The following is a 22,460-nucleotide window of genomic DNA, read 5'->3' as shown; positions in this document are numbered from 1 at the left end:
GTAAATAACTAAGGGGGCATTGAAGAACTTTTTTTGGCTTTTCAAAAAAACCAAAAATCACCCAATCATTCTGATTATTTCCAGCAAAAATTCCAAGAGAACTTTCATAACAACTTGTACTGTTTTAAGATACACAGGATTAACTTGCTGGTATTTTCATTTGAAAATTTTTCAGTATTTTCTTAACAAAAGTTTTAAACTTAGACAAAGTTCAAATTATCTTTTATGTTTACTACTGCATATGGATCTTCTCTAGATTTTCTGTATTTTATTCTGTTAATGAATGCTAATCTTTTCCTCAGTACCACACTGTTTTGATTAGTAAAGCTTTAGAATACATCTTGAAACCCTTCAATCAAGTTCTTGTTTTTCAAGATTGTTTTTTGTTTGGGGCCAGTGTCCCCCGATGGGCATTGGTTCAAGTCCGGCTGCTCCATTTCTGATCCAGCTCCTTGCTAACGCACCTGGGAAACCAGCAGAAGAAGGTCCAAGTGCTTGGATCCCTGCACCCACGCTGGGGACCCAGAAGAAGCTCCTTGCCTCCTGGCTTCAGACTGAACCAACAGATGGAAGCTCTCTCTCTCTCTCTCTCCTTTTCTGTAACTCTGCCTTTCAAATAAATAAATAAATCTTTATTAAAAAAAAAAACTGCTTTGGTTCTATCAATCTCAACAACAAAAAGTCTGATAGGATTTTGAAAAGGATTATGTTGAATGTACAGGTCATTTAAGGGGTGCAAGGGCACTGATATCTTTTTCAATTCATGCACACACTATATATGTTTTCATTAATTAAGGTCATCTTTGATTTCTCTAATGAATTTTTAAAGCTTTCAGCAGATCACCTATATTTATACTTTATTAGATTTACCTCAAAGTATTACATTTTTAGTGCTGTTGTTATGCATACTTTTTAAAAATTCCACTTTCCAAATGTTCCTTTCCATCAGAAATGAGGCCTTAGGCAGGCGCCATGGCTCACTTGGTTAATCCTCCGCCTGCGACGCCAGCATCCCATGTGGGCGCCAGGTTCTAATCCCGGTTGCTTCTCTTCCAGTCCAGCTCTCTGCTGTGGCCCAGGAGGGCAGTGGAGGATGGCCCAAGCACTTGGGCCCCTGCACCCACATGGGAGACCAGGAAGAAGCACCTGGTTCCTGGATTTGGATCAGTGCAGCACTGACCGTAGCAGCCATTTGGGGAGTGAACCAATGGAAGGGAGACCTTTCTCTCTGTCTCTCCCTCTATCTATATCTCTACCTGTCAAATTAAAAAAAAAAAAAGAAAAAGAAAAAAGAAAGAAATGAGGCCTTACTAAAACCCTTAATTAGTTCTAATAATTTTTGTACACTCCATATTTTGTATATATACAATTACGCCATCTGCTAGAAAAGATGTTTTCTTTCTTTCCAGTCTTTGTCTTTTTAAAATTTTAACTTGCCTCCACTACTATGCTAAGAATGATGAGAGCAGACAACATATTCTCAATCACTGGAGCAAAACACTCAGTGTTATTATTAAATATAATATTGGCTATGTTCTTTATAAATGTCCCTTTTCAGTTTAAGGAAGTTCTTTCAAATTCCCAATTTGCTGAGAATTATTCTGTCAATAAATATTGAATTTTGTAAAGTTCTTTACTTGCATCAGTTGAGATTACAAAATAATATTTTTCTTGAGTGTGTTAATAAAAAATTCAAACTATTAAACCAACCTTACCCTCCTCAGATATATACACTATTTGGTCATGTGGTATTATGTTGACATATTGCTGGTTTGCCTGCTATTATTTGTATCTATGTTCATGATATATACTGACTTACACGCCTTATACTCAATACTCAGCAGATCTCATAAGTGGGAATATGATCCCTCAAAGTCCATTTTCCAGAAAAGCTTATGCAAAATTGGTAATATTTCTTCCTTTAATGTTTCATATAATTTGCACATGAAGCCACACAGACTTGGCATTTTCTTTGTTGGAGGATTTTTAATAAGATGTAGTTTCTCAAATAGATATTTAGTTTCCCTTGATTGAGATTTAGTACTTTCTGTCTTTCCCAAAATTTGCCCATCATTAAGTTAACTTTACTGGCAGAAAAGTTATCCATAGTAGTGCTTATTAGCCTTTTAATGTACATGGGTGAATTTGTAGCATCATCACTTTTTTTTTCACTTTCTTTACTTATATTTTTTTCTTACTAGTTTTAATGACTCTTTCAAAGACCCAGATTTGTTTTAAACTATTATTTACAGATTCTACCTTTATTTTCTTCATTTTACCTACTTCAGTTTAATCTGCTCTTTTTTTCTAGTTTAATATGCAACTTCAGATCACTAACTTGAAAATAACATAAGCATTTAACATAATACATTTCCCTCTAAGCACTGCTTTAGCTTTATGCTACAAATTCAACATATTTCATTCAAAATATTTTCTAATTTCATGTAGCTTTCTCTTTGACCCACATGTTATTTTTCAAGTGTATAGCTTAATTTCCAATGCTTAGGGATTTCTCAGATATTTTCTACTTTTGTTTAGTTTTTAATTCCATTATGGTCACATAATCTACAGTCTTTTGAAAATTAAAGATAAATAATTACTTGCATCATAGGAATTTTAAATAAAGTTAATGAAAAGATAATTGACAAAAGTTGATAAGAATTGTTTGATTAAAATGGTTAAGATGTTAAATTTTAGTTATGTGTATTTTACCATAAACACAAAGAAAGCAAAAGAAGAAACAGGAAAAAAATCATCACTGGTTTATAGAATTTACTATTCATCATTAAATTTGGGAAAGAGGTTTTAAGAAGTCAGTTGAAAAGAACCTAGTGTTAGCTGGCGCTGTGGCTCACTAGGCTAATCCTCCACCTGCGGCGCCTGCACCCCGGGTTCTAGTCCTGGTTGCTCCTCTTCCAGTCCAGCTCTTTGCTGTGGCCTGGGAGGGCAGCGGAGCATGGCCCAAGTGCTTGGGCCCCTGCATCCGCATGGGAGACCAGGAAGTGGTCTCTGACCCGCAAGGGAGACTTGGAGGAGGTATCCGGCTCCTGGCTTCAGATTGGCGCTAGCCGTGGCGGCCATTGGGAGAGTGAACCACCGGAAAGAAGACCTTTCTCTCTCTCTCTCTCACTAACTCTGCCTGGCAAAAAAAGAAGTAGTTAAGACACCAGTATCTCCCAACAGAGTTTGTGGAGGGTGCATGGGGTGTGATTCCTGGCTCTGGCTCCTAATGCCAATGCAGATCCTGAGATAAGAGGTAATGGCTCAAGTAAATTATCGTGATCTTGGTTCCTGCTCTGACCTCAGAGCAGCCTCAGCTATTTTAGTCTTTTGGGGAACAAGCCAGCAGAGGGCAGCTTGTTTTTATCTCTGTCCCTCAAATAAATAAAAATAATAAAAAAGATTGTTAGTAGGAAGAATTTTAAAGAACATTTAGTAGTAATAATAGCTTATCCTTAATATCTAACTCTCAAGTTTTACATTTTCTTTTATAATCTTGCCTCCCCAATTCTATAAAATTTTACCTCCATTAAATCTGTATTTTGAGTTGTTTTCCAACTCAACTCAACTCTTCTCCTCCTTCACTCAGTCTTTATGTCTTTTTCTGGACTATTTATTTCCTGTGTAGTCCATTTAACTTTGCCATCACTTACTCTCTGGCCAGCATTCTCAAATTACAACTTCCTAAGTGTTTCTTCCCTGGTCAAGTCATTTAAATACTAAAATATCCTCTTCTCTATCCCAAGCCTTTTTGTGGTGGTGCTTAACTTATGTGCCAAAGTGATTTAATATACGTACACAAAAGGTTTTAAGCACAACCTACTCACTAGTATTAAATAATTACTCTCTCCAAAATGACCTCAGCTTCGTTTCAGTTCTGCATTACTGTAAACTGCTAGATTTCTCCTCCTAGATGTGTTGCAGGCACCCTACTTAAACTGATATATTTTTGCACCCTCTTCTCCAAATCCAACAAAAGACAGATCTTCTTTTTCCTTTATATTTCTTTCAGAAATACAGAGCTTTGTCTTAACTATGTTCATTTCCTCACTGATTCCACTGACAGGAAGTAAGTCTACAGAGGGTAACAATAGCAGAGAATTTTTGTTTGCTTATTTGAAATATCTTATTTATTTATATTTATTTTATTTCTTTGTGAAAATTTGGAGAGAGGGGGAGAAACAGAGAGGAATTTTCCATCCCCTGGTTCACTCTCTAAGTGTCCCCAAGAGCTGGGGCTGTGCCAGGCTGAAGCCAGGAGCTTCTTCTGCGTCTCCCATGTGGGTGCAGGGACCCAAGCACTTGGGTCATCTTCTTATGTATTAGCAGGGACCTGGACTGGAAGATGGGACCTGGATTGGAAGATGAGCAGTCAGGTCTCCAAACAGCACCCATATGGGATGCCAGCATCCCAGGTGGCAGCTTAACCTGTTAGACTACAACACCAGTCCCAGGAACTTCAAAGAGACTATCACTAACCAAGTAAATTATGGAATTCTCTTATCTATATAAATACATATGTATTTATATAATATACATCATATATAATTTATACTTACATATACATAATTTAACATTTAAGCTTAAATAGTAACATTTTACTGAGATCAAAAGCCAAAGTCTTTACAATGCCTCAAGATGGCAAAGATTATTATCTGTTCTGGCAGCTTATGTAACTCAAACTTCAAGAACACTATTGTACTCAGTAAAACATTTGCTGAATAACTAACTTCCAAAATCTGGGTGAGACTGAACAGAGAATATTCTTGGCATGTCAATAGTTAACAGATATAGCATTAGAATGTTAGATACTTGTTTAAAATCAGACATGTTTGATGAATTTCAATACTTACCAAAACACAACAATGCAACTAAATTATAACTACTGTTTTTATCTAAAAATTTTGCTTCATTATGAGCTAACAGGTAGTATCCAAAAGAAGGTATATTTTACATCACACAATAAAAATGGACTACACTTAGGCTTGCTTTGGATTTTGATTAAATTCCAAAATATTAAAACTGAGGAAAATGGTGAATCTATTTTTCAGTGAGGTTATAGAACATCTGAGTTGGTATTAGTAATCTCAATGAAATTACACAAAGAATTTCTAATTCTAAAATGAACTGCAGAGGCAGGCATTTGGCCTAGTACTTAAGACACCAGTTAAGACTCCCATAATGCATATCACTGTGATTGGGCTCAAATCCCTGCTCTACTTTATTTCAGCTGTGTGCTAATGTATACATCCTGGAGGCCAATGATGGTTCTAGTAGTTGGGTCCCTGCCATCCAAGTGGGGGATCAAACTGATTTCTTCACCCCCAACTCGTCCCTGGTCCAGCCATGGCAGGCATTTGGAGAGGTGTGTTTTCTGTCTAGTCTGTGTGTGTGTGTATGGCAAATAATTTAAATAATTAAAAAATTAATTGGGGTTGGTGTTGTGACCTAGTGGCAAACCTTCTGCCAGTGACACCACCAACCAATGTAGGCTCCACTTCCATTCCAGCTCCCTGCTAATGGACCTGGAAAAGCAGCTCACGATTTCCCATGTGCTCCTGACTCCAGGCTTTGGCCTGGCCCAGCACTGGTCACTGTAGCCATCTGGAAGTGAATCAGGGGATAGAAAAATCAATCTCTCAATCTCTCACTGTCTTTCCCTCTTCCTCTGACTTACAAAATAAATTAAAAAAAAAAAAAAAGAACTGCATTTTGTATTGAATTGGTTCTTAAAAATTTTAATTTAATATATAGGAGAGATCTTCAAAAAGTTGGTAGAAAATGCATAGGGTATGATTTCATTTTTTTTTTTTTTTGCACCAAAATAAAACTACTTTAAGTTCCATTTTCCCACAAGCTTTTTTTAGCACTCTCAGAAGATGCCAAACATAGTATGTTGAAAAGGAGTAGTCACCCTATGGTTTACTTCCTTGTTTGGAGTAGACACATTAGGCTAAAACAATGTAATTCCAGGATATAAAATTTCCATAAAAGTTACATGATAGAATGTTTTTTATTTTTTTGAGGCAAAAACAAAAGAAAGTACCACACTTGAAAAGTTATTCTGAAGATATGGTCAATTCTCAGGTCTGAAAGTCAATGTAAAAAAAACCTTTTATAGACCACTTTTAAAACCTATTCAGTTCATGATTTTATTGCAGAATTCAAGAACAAGTAGTCATACAGGGGAAAACCAAAAACTCCTAATCATTATATACAGATTATGAAAGTGCTTTATTTAAAAATCTTAAATGGCAGGAAAGATTAAATCTGGGAAATTGTTCCAGATGACCCAAAAAGTATCTTTAGTGTCAAAGAAATTAACGTCAAACTTGCCATGTAAAGGGACAGAATAAAATTATTATTATTTTTTTTTTTTGACAGGCAGAGTGCACAGTGAGAGAGAGAGAGAGAGAGACAGAGAGAAAGGTCTTCCTTTGCCGTTGGTTCACCCTCCAATGGCCACCACGGCCAGCGCGCTGAGGCCGGCGCACCACGCTGATCCGATGGCAGGAGCCAGGTACTTTTCCTGGTCTCCCATGGGGTGCAGGGCCCAAGCACTTGGGCCATCCTCCACTGCACTCCCTGGCCACAGCAGAGAGCTGGCCTGGAAGAGGGGCAACCGGGACAGAATCCGGCGCCCCGACCGGGACTAGAACCCGGTGTGCCAGCGCCGCAAGGTGGAGGATTAGCCTAGTGAGCCGCGGCGCCGGCTAGAATAAAATTATTTCATGAGGGGCTAGCGCCGTGGAGCAGTGGGTTAAAGTGCCAGCCTGCAGCACCAGCATCCCAAATGGCACAGTCTCCACTACTCCACTTTCAATCCAGCTCCCTGCTGGTGCGCCTGGGAGGGCAGTGGAGGATGGCCCAGGTTCTTGGGCCCTTGCACCCATGTGGGAGACACAAGATAAACTCCTGGCTCCTGGCTCCTGGCTTCAGATCAGCTCAGCTCTAGACGTTGAAGCCATTTGGGAAGTGAACCAGCAGACGAAGACCTCTCTCTCTCTGTCTCTAACTCTTTCAAATAAATAAAAAATAAATCCTAAAAAAATTATAGACTGGTAAAGAACTGGTATTTTTATTTTAAGATTTATTTATGGGGGCCGGCACTGTGGTGTAGTAGGTAAAGCCTCCCCTTGCAATGCTGGCATCCCATATAGGTGCCGGTTCCAGTCCCGGCTGTTCCACTTCCAATCCAGAGTTAAATAGCTTATTTTAGAGGAATTTAACTAGACACGTAAGACATTTCAATCATGAAAATACATATCCATGAAAAAAATGTCTAAAACTACACAATCAATCATAACTGGCCCTGATTTGGTTTCTTCACTGAAATCTTACTTTCCAATTGACATATTTTGTTGTATACTGGCAAATAAGCAGCAGGCATGCAACGTTTATTGCGTTTGTTCACAAGAAGTTTTGCTTTTATTCTAAAAATAGGACTTACTTTGTAACTGGTTTAAGCAAATGCTAAAGTAAAACACCCCAAATCATGAAGATTAAAAATTACTATTTTCACTATTTCAAGAACCTTCAAAGATAATACAACAGATGTTTTTAGCCTAATTGATTTGCACATGGTCCTCAATGAGGCAACTCCTGGTTGGTAAAGCCTATGTCTTTACTCATTTCTGCTTCTACCATTGCCCTTCATACATCAAAGGTCACGACTTAAACATGACTTAAATTTAACATAAATATGACTTAAATTTAACAAAAACACTGTATTTTATTTTCTTCATTTAAAATGTTTGGAAAAATTAATACATTCCATCCTCATAAAGAGATCTATGATTCTATAATTAATTCAAAGGTTCTGTTTGATGATTATTCAGATCCCAGGAGACATTCTAAGCAATATACTTTGAACCAACTCTCTACCAACCACCCTACACTTAGTAGCTCTGAAGTAGTTGTTAAATCTTGTGGGCCTGAACACCTCTTAGGTATAACCAGAAGAGTTCTTAAAGTAGGAGGTGGAAGAACAATTACTGTAATGCAAATAACATTCAAGTCTCATATCCCTACCATCACTTAGTGAATACTGTATACTTTATAGATTAATTGTTCTATAAGAAATATAGCTTGATCAATTTCATATTCTTCAAAAGAGCACATTAAAACTAACATGCTTGAAGAAGAAAATAGGACAGGGAACAGTCCACTCATCACTTAAGCAACTCTGAAATGAATGGGACCACTAGGTATAAACAAGTAGTAGTTATAATAAAAATACCAGCATACTTGGAAAGCTGTATTAAAGTCCAACAAATAAATATTACAGTAAATTTAAGTCTTTTTTTTTTTTTTTTTTTTTTTTTTGACAGGCAGAGTGGACAGTGAGAGAGAGAGACAGAGAGAAAGGTCTTCCTTTTGCCATTGGTTCACCCTCCAATGGCCGCAGCGGCCAGTGCGCTGCGGCCGGCGCATCACACTGATCCGAAGCCAGGAGCCAGGTACTTTTCCTGGTCTCCCATGCGGGTGCAGGGCCCAAGCACTTGGGCCATCCTCCACTGCACTCCCTGGCCACAGCAGAGAGCTGGCCTGGAAGAGGGGCAACCGGGACAGAATCCGGCGCCCCGACCGGGACTAGAACCTGGGGTGCTGGCGCCGCAAGGCGGAGGATTAGCCTATTGAGCCACGGCGCTGTCCGCTTTACTTTTAAAAGAAAGGAATATGCCACAAAAAGCATTTTCAAAAGAAAATATAATCAAACTGAGCCAAGGTGAAGAAATCCAGGTAAATGAGCATCACATTCAATATGTTGTTTTTTTCTAGGTGTATTCAACTGTTAGTTTAAACTCTATGCAGATATTTGGGATATAAAAACCCAAAAATACTGGGGAAAATTATATGCAAAACAACAAATTTCAAATCTGTACCATCATCATTTCTCTTAAGGGTATGCAAATTTATCATCCAAATCAAAACGTTTTTAAAGTATGCCAGGAAAATAGATATGTATTAGAATTGTCCCAAGCAGACTGAAACAAAGTCATCACATCTACCTCCTAACTGCATATGAGCACCCACATCATAGAAATATACAACGCAACAGAATAGTTCTACCAAAATGTCACTGATGTTGAACTATTACCTACAGAGTTGATGATATAATATGAATTATAAAAATGTTCAGGTCTATAAACTGAGACCCTTATTCAAATTATTTGTTTCTCAATGCAAATGCAAACTGCAACTGGTATGCTGCAAGTGTATACTAAACACATGAACTTAAACAGTCACCAGCTACATGTTAACATGATAAAAATTTATGTCACCCACCAAGTATAATTTTACTTTACTGAAGACTCCCTCAGAAATTGTCTAAACAGTCCATATGATATGCTGGCAAAATGACTTTAATATGTGCATATGACAAACTTCACCAAAACCCCCTATTTTTGTAAAGGAAAACTGACAGTTTAACGACTGACAGTAAGATGATCCAACATTAATGTCACAGCAAGTAATTTTTAGTATAAATAGTCTAGTACCAGAAAAGAAAAAAAAATTAAAAGATGATTTTAGTATACTACAATTTCACCCAAAGTCACAAGGAGTTTACATCAAAATTATAAATACTCTTTTGTTGGACATCTGGTTTCCACTACACATGCTCCAACAAAATCTGTAAAAATGACCTTCAAACACATGGTCCATGAATAACGTAATAAATTAATGAGTATAAACAAAACAACTACAAAGATCAGAAACTGTGAAGATTAAACAACCTGAGTAAGCAACATGACCAAAAACTTGTAACGCACCAAAAGATATCTAAGAACTGGAAAGGTACAGCATAAAAAGCCTTCCAAAACATCTACCTGAGTACAAACTCAAGACTAAGCCAGCTGCACCATTCCAAAAATCTAAAATTTCTCATTCTCTTCCCAAAATACCCAATCAGTTACGGTCTCAAACTATGACTCATGATCATGACAAGGCATTTTTTAGGTAACAGCTACAGAAATCATCTCCATGCTTGCCCTGGACCTTCTTCACAGTTAGTCAGATCTGATACAAAAAATCTACACAACTAATTGTGTGTGTAAGTTGCTAGGATGGGAGGGGAAAATGGGAAGACAAGAAAGCCAAAGTTAATTCAAATGTCTGCTTCCATTCAGCATTTAATTAAAAATTTTACTCTTTGGAGAGTTTGAGGCAGCTGCTTTAAGTTCTCCTTATCCATATGACTTGCAGCACTGGCTTGAAACTTCAGCTCTATGCTAGAATTATCACTCACTCAGTCACTCCCGGGCCATGCACTCAGATATTCTGATGTAATCACTCTTGGGTATAGCTTGGACAACCGGATTTTTCAAAGCTCCCCTGATAGTACTAATACAAGTTTAAAGTTAAATACTTAAAAGATGAAAAATAATGGCTTCCATTATGAAAGTAGACTGACTGAAAAATACTGTCATTTTAACTACCATTAGTTTTTGTTTATATTTTAAAAAGTCATGTTATATGTGACATAAAAGACATTGAAATCTTTTTTTCTCATGCTTTCTCTGTCATTAAACACAAATCACCAAAAAGCCTATATGCATTTCAGCACTCACTGTCATAGTCACAAACAAATAAAACTGGGTTTCTGTATTCTGGTAATCAAACAAATATCTCTATCTTTCAAATGTCCTCATCTCAACAACCACAATGATAATTCTTCCACCAAAGGCTGAAATCCATCAAGAATTCAACTGTACTGTTGGATGTATACCTTTTAGGGGCTAATATTAACATTTAACTACAGGTTTATGAGATGTTAAGATTTGTTTTATACAATTTAGTCAATCCTGGTAGGTAGTGGAATTCATTTTGTAAAGAAAACATATCCCAGAACACAAAAGGCATGACTTTACCAATTAATCATACATTTAAATGGTTTAGCGTGAAAGAAATATAAGATTCTTAGCTCATCAATATATTCCAAGTGTCATCATATAAAAAATTCTATCAATAGTGAATTAAAGGGTAAATAGGTGAATATTACCTGTTAATCAGAGGGAGAATTTACAAAAGCAAAGAACAAAGTCACAAAGAAAAAGACATAACACAGGGGCCGGTGCTGTACGCAGCAGGTTAAACCAAGAGCTGGCATCCCATATGGGTGCTGGTTCTAGTCCCGGCTGCTGCTCTTTCGATCCAGCTCTCTGCTATGGTCTGGGAAAGCAGTAGAAGATGGCCCAAGTCCTTGGGCCCCTGAACCCACGTGGGAGACCCAGAAGAAGCTCCTGGCTCCTGGCTTTGGATCGGCACAGCTCTGGCCAATGTGGCCTTCTGGGGAGTGAACCAGCGGATGGAAGACTCTATCTCTAACTCTCTCTGTAACTGTCTTTAAAATAAATAAAATAAATCTCTTTGTCTTTGAAATCTGACAGGTAGAGATATAGATAGATAGAGAGAGAAAGGTCCTCGCTCCGCTGGTTCACCCCACAAATGGCCGCTATGGCCAGCGCTGCACCGATCTGAAGTCAGGGGCCAGGTGCTTCTTCCTGGTCTCCCATGTGGGTGCAGGGGCCCAAGTGCTTGGGCCATCCTCCACTGCCCTCCTGGGCCACAGCTGAGAGCTGGACTGGAAGAGAAGCAACCGGGATTAGAACCTGGCGCCCACATGGGATGCTGGCGTCGCAGGCGGAGGATTAACCAAGTGAGCCAGGGCGCTGGCCCCAATAAAACAAATCTTATAAAAAAAGACATAACAATAAAATTTATGTTAAAAATAAAAAGATTCAGATCAGTACATAAAGACTCTCTGAAAAAATAAAGTCACATCGGCACTAGCAAAACAGCCAATGGATATTTTTAAAACTTTCATAAAAGAAAAATTGGAAATAACAAAAATATTCAACAATATAAAGGCATAGCACTATTCATTCCCTAGTACATTATGCAATCACAAAAGTAATTTTTTTTTAAAAAGATTAACAAATGGAAAAAAAAACTCAAGACATACGCTGAAAGGACATAAAATTCTAGTCTAGTAAAAATAATTCAATACAAGCATGAAGAGACTGGAGGGGTGTGCATTGTAGTGTAGCAGGTTAAGACACCACTAGGGATGCACATATACTACCTATGTGGAAGACCCAGATGGAGCTCCTGGCTAGAGGCTTCAGCCTGGCCCAGCCTCAGGGAGTTAATCAGTGAATGGAAAACCTCTATCACTATGTCTTTCAAATAAATAAACAATTTTTTAAAATACAGAGGAAATGTGGTATTTTTTAAAAAGGAGATGAATATAAATATTAAAATATTCCTATTTTCTCTGTATGCTTTGAAATCTATACAGTAAATGTGGATTAATTTATAAAACAGAAAAAGTTTCAAATCCATATCCCCTGGTCCACAATCTACCTTCTAAAAATTTTCTGAAATTCAGAGGATAACACAGGAAAATACGCTAATATTATTTTTAATGGATAAAAAAAACTAAAAAAGGTAAAAATAAATTTGGCATATATATTTAGATTAGTACTTCCACAAGGAAAACCTAAGAGACAAAATTTTTGTTTTCTTTTAGATTTATTTTTTTGAAAGACAGAGAGACAGAAGAGCTAGAGATAGACAGACAGATGACTTTCATCTGCTGGCTCACTCCCCAAATGGCCATTAACAGCTAGGAGCCAGGAGCTCTATCCAGGTCTCCCAAGTGGGTGCAGGGCCCAAGTACTTGGCCATCTTCCACTGCTTTCCCACGTACACTAGCAGGGAGCTGGAATGGAAGCGGTACAGATAGAACTCGATTGAACACCCATATGGGATGCTGGTGTAACCGGTTGCTCCACAGCACCAGCCCTAAAAAAAATTTTCAAATACAATCCCAACATAATAAAAATGTATGTGTGTATATATTTGAATAAAGAATGGACTGAGAGAAAGTAAACTAAAATAACACTGTTCAGTTTTCTTAAAAAAAAAAAAAAAAGAGGCTGATAGACAGATCTTCTATCTACTGGTTCACTCCATAAATGACTACAATAGCCAGAGCAGTGCCAGGCTGAAGCCAGGAGCCTGAAACTCAATGCAGCTCTGCCAAGTCTATGTCTGTGACCCTGTGTACTTGAGCCATCATCTGTTGCCTCCTAGGGTGCACATTAGCAGGGAGCTGAAAAGGAAGATAGGCAGCCAGAACTCAAACCAAGCACTCTAATAGGGATACAGGCATCAAAACAGTACCTTAACTGCTGTACCAAATGCCCACCTCTACTATTGATTTTTTAAAGGTGGGTTTTTAGCTTTCTTTTAACCTTTTTTATATTTTCCAAGTACTTATGAGATTTTATAATTAATATATTATTCTATCTCACTTCTAAAGAGTTGACATACAATGATTACTGTGAATACTCTCAAGAGATTGAGACAAACTCCTATCTACAGGTTCACTTCCCCAAATGCCTGTGACAGCATAACTTGGCCAGGCTGTTAAGTTTATCAACACCGTATGTAAAATGGTAAAATATTATGTAAAGGCAACTATAAGCTAACACATATATATCTGTAATTCTCAGAATCATGAAAAGTAATAAAAGGAGGAAATGTCAGTGGAGGTGACAAAACAGAAGACTAAAAATATCCACAAAAGATCATGAAATAGCCAAGAACATCTTGAGCAATAACAAGAAGGCTAGAGGCACCATACTACCTGATTTCAAAATATATGAATAGCTATTAAATTAAAACAAGTTTCTGAACACAGAAACAGCATGATACCAACATAAAAACAAAAAAACAATGGAACAGAAAGCCCAGACATAAACCTACCCATTTTATAATAAATTGATTTTTGATGAACACGCCAATAACATATAATGGGTAGGAGAGAGTCATTTCAAAACATGTTGCTAGGAGAACTACACTTACTCATATTCAAAGGAACGAAATTAGACCCATCTTCAAAAATCAATTCAAAATGGATTAAAAACTTGAACATAAAGACAAGGAACTGAAAACTACAGGAAGAAAACATAATAGAAAAGTTCCATGACACTAGTAAGGCAGTGAGTTTTTTTGATATGACCCAAAAAAACACAAGCAACAAAAGCAAAAATAGATGAATGGGATTACATTGAACTAAGTTTCTACACAGTCAATGAACCAATCAACAGTGTGAATAACCTACAAAATGGGAAAAAATAATAGGAAAATACGTAAGAAATTCAAGGAACTCAATTTCCAGAAAATAAATTAACCTAACTGTAGGAGTATTTGACATTAAAGACATTTCTCCAAAGAAATCATACAAGTGATGGTATTATGAAAAAAATGCTGAATATCACTAATCATCAGGAAAATTTAAATGAAAACCACAATAAGATATCTCACACCTGTTAGGATGATTATTATGAAAAAGAACAAAGATAACAAGTTTGGTAAAGATATAGAGAAAAGAGACCTCAGCAGTCTTAGTGAACATGTAAATTATTACAACCATTATGGAGAATAATATGGAAATTCCTGGATAAAGTAAAAATAGAATTATAAAATATCCCACAACTGGGTATTACTCATATCTCCATGAAATTAACCTAAATCCTCAGCGATAGAAGAATGGATAAAGAAAATGTAGTATATATAGTAAACACAAAGGAATAGCCTTTATAAAGAAGGAAACTGTCATTTGAGACAAGGTGAATGAAGTGAAGTAAATTACAATACACTCAGAGAAACAAGTCAGGTACAGAGAAAAAATACACTGTGATCTCACTTACATGTGGAATCTAAAACAAGGTCAAACTAACAGAAGTAAAGAATCGAATGGTGGTCATGGGATGGGATGGGATGGGAACAACAGAAAAAGCTTTCCTGTATGAGAAGAGTATGTTCAAGAGATTTACTTATAAAATATCAACTATTTAGCTAATGAAAATATACTGATATTTGAAAACTGCCAAGGAAGTAGATAAATAAATGGTGAGCATGAAATGCAACACGCATTAATTACCTCAATCTAGCCACTCCACAATATATACACATTTCATAACATCGTGTTGAACAACATAATTATATACAATTTTGTCAATTTTAAAAATTAAAATATAAATTTAAAATGTGCAAAAAATATATAAAAATATTCAATGTAATCAAACATGTGAACAAAGGAAAAAGCAACAATAACAAATGGGACAAACAGAAAACAATTAGCAAGACAGTAGATCTAAACACACCACACTGATAATTACATCATGTGACTACTGAGAAATACACCAATTAAAAGGCAGAGATTGACAGTCTGGATACTTTTATCTATATGCTATCCATAAGAAACACATTTTAAATATATAGAGATAGTAGAGAGAGTTTTAAAGATGGAGAAAGATATACAAACTAAAGACAGAGACGGGTTTTAAAAAGAGGAGTAAGATACACAAACATTAGTTGTAGGAATGCTAGTACAGCTATTATTAATTTATATCAAAGTACAGGGTTGGAGCTGTAGCACAAGAGGTTAAAGCCCTGGAATACAGCACACGCATCCCATGTGGGCACAAGTTCATGTCCTGGCTGTTCCACTTCCGATCCAGCTCTCTGCTTTGGCCTGGGAAAGCAGTAGATGATGGCGCAAGTCCTTGGACCCCTGCACCCACACGGGAGACCCAGAAGAAGTTCCTGGGCTCCTGACTTCAAATCAGCACAGCTCCTACGCTAGTGGCCATCTGGGGAGTAAACCAATGGATGGAAGACCTCTCTTTCTCTTTCTCTCTCTCTCTCTGCCTCTGCCTCTCTGTAACTCTTTCAAATAAATAAATAAATAAATAAATATTTTAAAAAAAGAAAGAGCAAGTACTAGACTATCACCAACCCTACATCAATTCCTTGTAAGACACAAATTGTCAAAACTGACAAAAATACAAATAGTCCTATATCTACTAAAGAAATTCAATTTTAATTGAAAACAAAATTATAGATGCAGAGGCTTCACTGGTCAATTCAATCAGTTATACACAAACTTTCAGAAAACAGAAGATATGCTCTTTTTTTTATTTTTTATTTTTGACAGGCAGAGTGGACAGTGTAAGAGAGAGAGAGACAGAGAGAAAGGTCTTCCTATTTTTGCCATTGGTTCACCCTCCAATGGCCGCAGCGGCCGGCGCACTGCAGCCGGCGCATTGCACTGATCCAAAGCCAGGAGCCAGGTGCTTTTCCTGCTCTCCCATGTGGGTGCAGGGCCCAAGGACCTGGGCCATCCTCCACTGCACTCCCGGGCCACAGCAGAGAGCTGGCCTGGAAGAGGGGCAACCAGGACAGAATCCGGCGCCCCGACCAGGACTAGAACCCGGTGTGCTGGCACCGCAAGGCGGAGGATTAGCCTATTGAGCCACGGCGCCGGCCAAGATATGCTCTTAATCACTCTGTGAGACAAGCATTTCCCTGATATGAAAGAAAAAAATGGCTGCAACAAACAATAATTGTTAATAAGATACCAGTAAATTAAATTGAGACATATACAAGAAGATTCATATAACATGCAAGAAGTGGTCCCTAAAAGTAGCCTTAAAATCCAAAAGTCAATTAATGTAATTCACACAACAACAGAATAAAAGAGGATCCTAGAATCACCACAAAAGATGCAGATAAAAGCACCTAACAAGATTCAATATCCTTAGATGATATTAAAAAAAAAAAGCTTATAAAATTAGGAATAAAGAAGAACTGCAGAACTCCTTAACCAGTAAAAGGAATCCAGGAACACACACACACACACACACACACACGTAACAGCATTTTTTTTTTGAAGATTTTATTTATTCAACAGAAAGGCATAGACACAGAGAATTTTCCATCTTCTGGTTCACTCCTCAAATGGCCACCATAGTCAGCCAAACAAGGAGCCAGAAACCTCCTCCAGGTCTCCCACATGGGTGGCAAAGGCTTAAGGATGTGGGCCATCCTTCACTGCCATCCCAGGCACATTATCAGGGAGCTAGATTGGAAGTGGAGCAGCAGGGATAGGAACCAGTGCCCATATGGGATACTACCACTGCAAGCAGTGGCTTAACCACAGTGCCAGCCCTCACAGCACTCTTTATGATTTAAAACTGAACAGCTTTACCCCTAGGATCAGGAACAGGGCATGGATGTCCACTCATCAAATCTATTCAAAACAGTTTTTACTAGAACTCTTACCTAAGGCAGTAAGAATTAAAAGGCATAAGATAGGTAAAGTAGGTAGAAACTGACTTTTATTTGTACATATGATCAGGTAAATAGACAATCCCAAGACCTACCAAAGAAAGAAATAAAAAGGAAGTATACATAAATTAATTTAGAAAGTTGGTAGGATAGGAAGTCAATAAATATTCACTGTATTCCTAAATACAAGGAACAACTACAAAATAATTAGCATTTACAATATCAATAACATAAAATACTAAAGGAAAATTCAACAGTATTTGCAAGACTCAAATAATGAATTACACAATAGTGTTAATAATAATTAAAGAAAATGCAAAAAAAATGTTCACTGTGTAGGCCAGTATTACGTGGGCTATACAAAACAGATTTTAAAGTCTGATATGGCCAACAGGCCACCAGTTTGCAACTTCTGCTCTAGATGTTCTAAATTTATCTTTGGGATAAACCAGAACATCAGAAAACTATTTAGATTACTGTAAATCCTTGACTTACACTCTGGAAACAACATGAAGCTTGTTGTTTATTTCAGGAAAACTGAAAATTATTCATTACCACAAGTAGTACACCTCCACTCCTGACATTCCAAGGATAAACTTTTTCTCAGACTTAAGTTTCAGGAAATAAGTTCTCCAGATCATCTAGTATGTCCATGGAACTATGGATTATGCAAATCATCAAACTCATTAAGTTTCCAAACTTGGATCTGGTGGCTATTTAACTTAATCAAAATTTTCGTGACTGCATTTTGCATGTTTTTAGGTAAACTACTCCTGTACCTAAATTGCTAATTTTCATTTTGCATTTTTTAACAGTATATATTCTTATAAACTCTTACATACTCTTAATAGTATATGCTCTTACAAACTATTTCAAATCCTTTTGGTAGATAAAGTATCTTTTTCATAAATACTTAATTTTATAACTTAAAGAGAACCAAAATTCCTATATTAAAGAATTTACTATATAAACAAACACATAATACAGATCATAAAATATTTTTCATGTATGTGGCCTTACATTACTTTTTCAGAGGAGAAAATGATGGGAGGTAACAAGTACAAAAGGAAGACTAAGGAGAGAAAACCCTAAAAAGGGGTGAAATCTAAGTAGCACTTTAAATAATGAAGATGGTAAAAAGGGTAACAAGTGGACAAGCTTAGCAGTTAACAGGATATTAGAATACAAAGTCAAGTCAACCAGTTTAGACTAAACATTGTACAGATAAAGTTGAATAGGTAGAATAAAGTTGAGTAATACATAGTTCAAGTACCCAGGCTGAGCTTGAATTTCTTCTCCATAGTAATATAACAGTAAAACAGGTTATAAAGCCTTGACGCTTATAGGAGACATTTCAAGTTTTTGGTTTAAAAGTTACTGATGTCATTACCTTTAAAAATATAGTTACAGACTTTTTTTAATCTAGAAAGGAACTTAAGATATTTTTTCATACAACTTCATTTTAGAGATTAAAAATGCAGGAATCAAGAAAATTTGTTTCAAATGATATACAAAGTTTAAATCCTTAAAGGCCTAACCTACCGACAATCTGGGTTGATTTATGACTTTCAGTTCTTCCTTATTCTATCCATATACCTCAATAAAGCCAAGAAATATTGAAAGACATTCTCCAAAAAAGAGAATGGTGATACCTTCATGCATACACTAACACAAATTAAAATGAAAAACAAGCATTTCCAATGTTCAAAATACAATGCTAATTCACTGAAGACACCAAAAGAATAAAGCTATTCAAAGAAAGTCAGCCTATAACTAACTCTAGGATGACAATGGAAGCCCATTAAATACAACCTAGAAATATGTAAAGTCAACATCAAATACTTCAGTACTCCTATTTACCTAACACTTTCTAAAGGATATATTCTTAACCCATCAAATATTTATAAAATGAGGATCCACCTACTAAAATGTCCTAAAATGATACATGTAAAGCTTAAGCTTAATACTTTGGTGATTTAATTAGATAAAGTTTTATGGAAATCATAACCTTTCTATCCGGTGTCATCTATCTTACAGAGACAACTATAAACAAGGGAAACTAGTGTTAACACTAAAATAGTACTTTTTTTGAAAAAAATCAATATTTTCATATGTAATATAAGAATGTATTAAACAATGTTTCTCAGACTTGCTCACATAAATACACCAACCTTATATCATGATGACAGGGTATAAACTACAAATGCAGGACATGTGACAAGGACTGGGAAGTGGCAACATGACAAAATCAAGGTTAGAATCGGGTAAAGGTAAATATGATTCAAAAGAGTAAGGTCAAAAAATAAAAACTCGCTGTGAAATCAAGTAATCACAGAATTACCCAAACATAAAATGGAGAAAAACTTTAGCAGGAAAAAGAAATCACAACGAGATAGTAAACAACTACTAAAACAGAAAGAGGCTAAATGATAAAAAGTAAGACTAAACAGGGAATTCAGACAACACAGAAACCAAAAACTTCTGCCCAATATTGTTTCTTATTACAACAGGACCTCACAATTTTAGGAGTGTGGAAAGACAGAAAATGTACAGATGGAAACATTATTTACTCAAAAGTAAACTGTGGCTAAAACTGTACAACATATAAATATTCATAAAAACTTATATAAACACAAGAAGGTTTAAAGTAAATTTTAAATTAGCCAATTTTGCTACTATACAAAAAACTCCGAACAGCTTAGTGTCTTGATAAATGAATTCATACATTTTGTAAATCTTATTTTTCATAACAAGACAAAATTGAATGAATGTTCGAGAAAGAACTCCCCTTGGACTATATGAAAAATCAAAGTGGCACCAGGAATAAGAAAGAATAGAAGAACAGAAGAGAAAACAATAGGCTTCAAAATAAAATATCCAAGTAATCAGTTACAATTTATGAATTCCATGCCTAATCATTCAGTAGAATGGTATCATAAAAATGATTACTCATTCAACTTCTATCAGTACCAAAATCACTATTCCTTCATGTTATTGTGCAAGTAAAACAATTTTCTAATTTCCAGCTTCTTCTTTAACCAATGACTTTACTCTGGAGTCCTCAAACTCCTTATTTTCAGAAATTCTAACAATTAAGCTAAGCCTTGTCATTTTGAAGCAATATTCAAACTCCTACAAAAAAAAAAAAAAAGTTTAACTCCTTAAACTTGTTATATCAGTATTGTAGTTGGAGGAAAGAATGACCTAGAGGTCATTAAACAGGGTTAGAGAAGTGGAACTATGTAATTAACTCATAAACTTGAAAAACACATTGGTGTCAAGAAGATCTCACTCTGAATCTTAAAAGGTTTCCCCATTATTTATGGTCAATGTACCATAAATCATCAACTGTGTGTGATTCACAGGATCCATGGAGATTCTCCAGATTATCTTCAGATGATCTAAGGTCAAAATTAATTTTATAATACTATAAAAGTTATTCGCTTATTTCATTGTGTTTACACTCACATTCACAATTCAAAAAGGACAAAACTGTTGGCTGCCTAACATGAATGAAGATCATGGCACCAGTTTGTACTAGTTAGCAGTCTGCATATTTTTCTCTACCACACATTGAAAATTTTTAAGGAAAAAAAGAAAGGGAGGAGGGGAGGAGAAAGGAAAGAAAGAAAAGGGTAGGGGGCAGAACAAAACCAGTCTAAGAAGCAAAAAAGAGCACATAAAATACAATAAGAAAAAGAAGAGAGGCTGGCGCCGTGGCATAGTAGGTTAATCTTCTGCCTGCGGCGCCAGTATTCCACATGGTTGTCAGTTCACGTACCCACTGGTACACTTCTGACCCAGTTCTCTACTATGGCCTGGGAAAGCAGTATAAGATGGCCCATGTGCTTGGGCCCCTACACCTGCATCCTACTGGCTTCAGACAGACCCAGCTATAGTTGTGGCCATTTGGGGAGTGACCTAGCGGATAGAAGACCTTCCTCTCTCTCTCTCTCCCTCCATCTGTCTGTAACTCTGCCTCTCAAATAAATACTTTATAGAAATCGTAAAAATATATATATATATATAAATTACATGAAAGTATATGAAATAACACTTAATTATTCAACCTTGAGTACATGATTTTTAATATCCTATGTAACAAAGTGGGAAGCACTTCTGCACATCTACATATGATTGTTGTAAGTAAAACACCTGTGCAAATAAATTCTGAACCAATCCTCCTTTTTCTTAGAATATCTTTTTTTTTTTTTTTTTTTTTTTTTTTTTTTACAGGCAGAGTGGACAGTGAAAGAGAGAGAGAGACAGAGAGAAAGGTCTTCCTTTGCCGTTGGTTCACCCTCCAATGGCCGCCGCGGCTGCTGCGCTGCAGCCGGCACACCGCGCTGATCTGATGGCAGGAGACAGGTGCTTCTCCTGGTCTCCCATGGGGTGCAGGGCCCAAGCACCTGGGCCATCCTCCACTGCACTCCCTGGCCACAGCAGAGAGCTGGCCTGGAAGAGGGGCAACCAGGACAGAATCCGGCGCCCCGACCGGGACTAGAACCTGTTGTGCCGGAGCCGCGAGGCGGAGGATTAGGCTAGTGAGCCGTGGCGCCGGCCAGAATATCATCTTTTCTTAAGACAGATGATGATTATTCAGACCTACTGGTAGGTATTGTCTCAAAAATGAATGAAGTGGGCCTGTTGTTAAGAAAAAAAAAAATTCACATTCTTTGTTGTCAATGATAGCATTAAAGCTTTCAAGCAGACTTTGGAAAATTTGTATGTGACACTATGGATGAGATAGCTTCCAAGTTTTTTTTGACTTTTCTGAGCTCAGTGGTGATATTAGGTAATGAGATTTTAAAATATAATTATAGAACAAAATGAACCCACTTGTGTTATCAAAGAAGAAAATATCTGACCGAACTATTAAAATACTCTCGCCTTTTGTACCCCGCATATCATCATGACACCAAATTTTGGTCAAACTTTTCGCTCAAAATGATCTAATACAATAGACTAAATATAAAGCACATATGAATCTATAGCTATCTTGTGTTTAGGCGGATTTTAAAGTTATACACAAAAATGTAGCACAACTCTTCTCACTAGTATTTTTCTTTTGCAGAAGTTATTAATAAAAATGTTAACAGGTAATGAGCTTAGTATTAATTATTTTAAGTTAGTAAATATGTAAATGTTTTAAAATTTTCTAAATATCAATTTCTAACTGGTAAATACTGATATAACCACCATAAACAAAATCTGTGTCCTTAATAATTTAGGATAAAAGAATCTTAATACCAAAAACATTAAAACTGTCGCGCTAATCTACTCTGAGACTCAATATCTGATGTCAAATGGAGGATGAC

General features: G+C 36.5%; 1 protein-coding gene across 13 annotated transcripts in view; it reads right to left on the bottom strand.

The window, feature by feature from the left end:
• ANKRD17 (ankyrin repeat domain 17) overlaps positions 1 to 22,460 on the bottom strand; it is a 187,594-nt gene that overhangs the window by 115,498 nt on the left and 49,636 nt on the right. Inside the window, exon 1 of one of the 13 annotated variants that reach the window (XM_070048030.1) lies at positions 16,843 to 16,850. The exons of the other annotated variants lie outside the window; for them this stretch is intronic. The gene's annotated coding sequence lies outside the window, so the exon portion shown is untranslated. Of the gene's footprint in view, positions 1 to 16,842; positions 16,851 to 22,460 lie in introns of those variants that run through there. 13 annotated transcript variants of the gene reach the window in all.

Source organism: Oryctolagus cuniculus, chromosome 8 (assembly GCF_964237555.1).
Source record: "Oryctolagus cuniculus chromosome 8, mOryCun1.1, whole genome shotgun sequence".
NCBI lineage: Eukaryota > Metazoa > Chordata > Mammalia > Lagomorpha > Leporidae > Oryctolagus > Oryctolagus cuniculus.
This window is presented reverse-complemented; position numbering and strand designations above follow the sequence as displayed.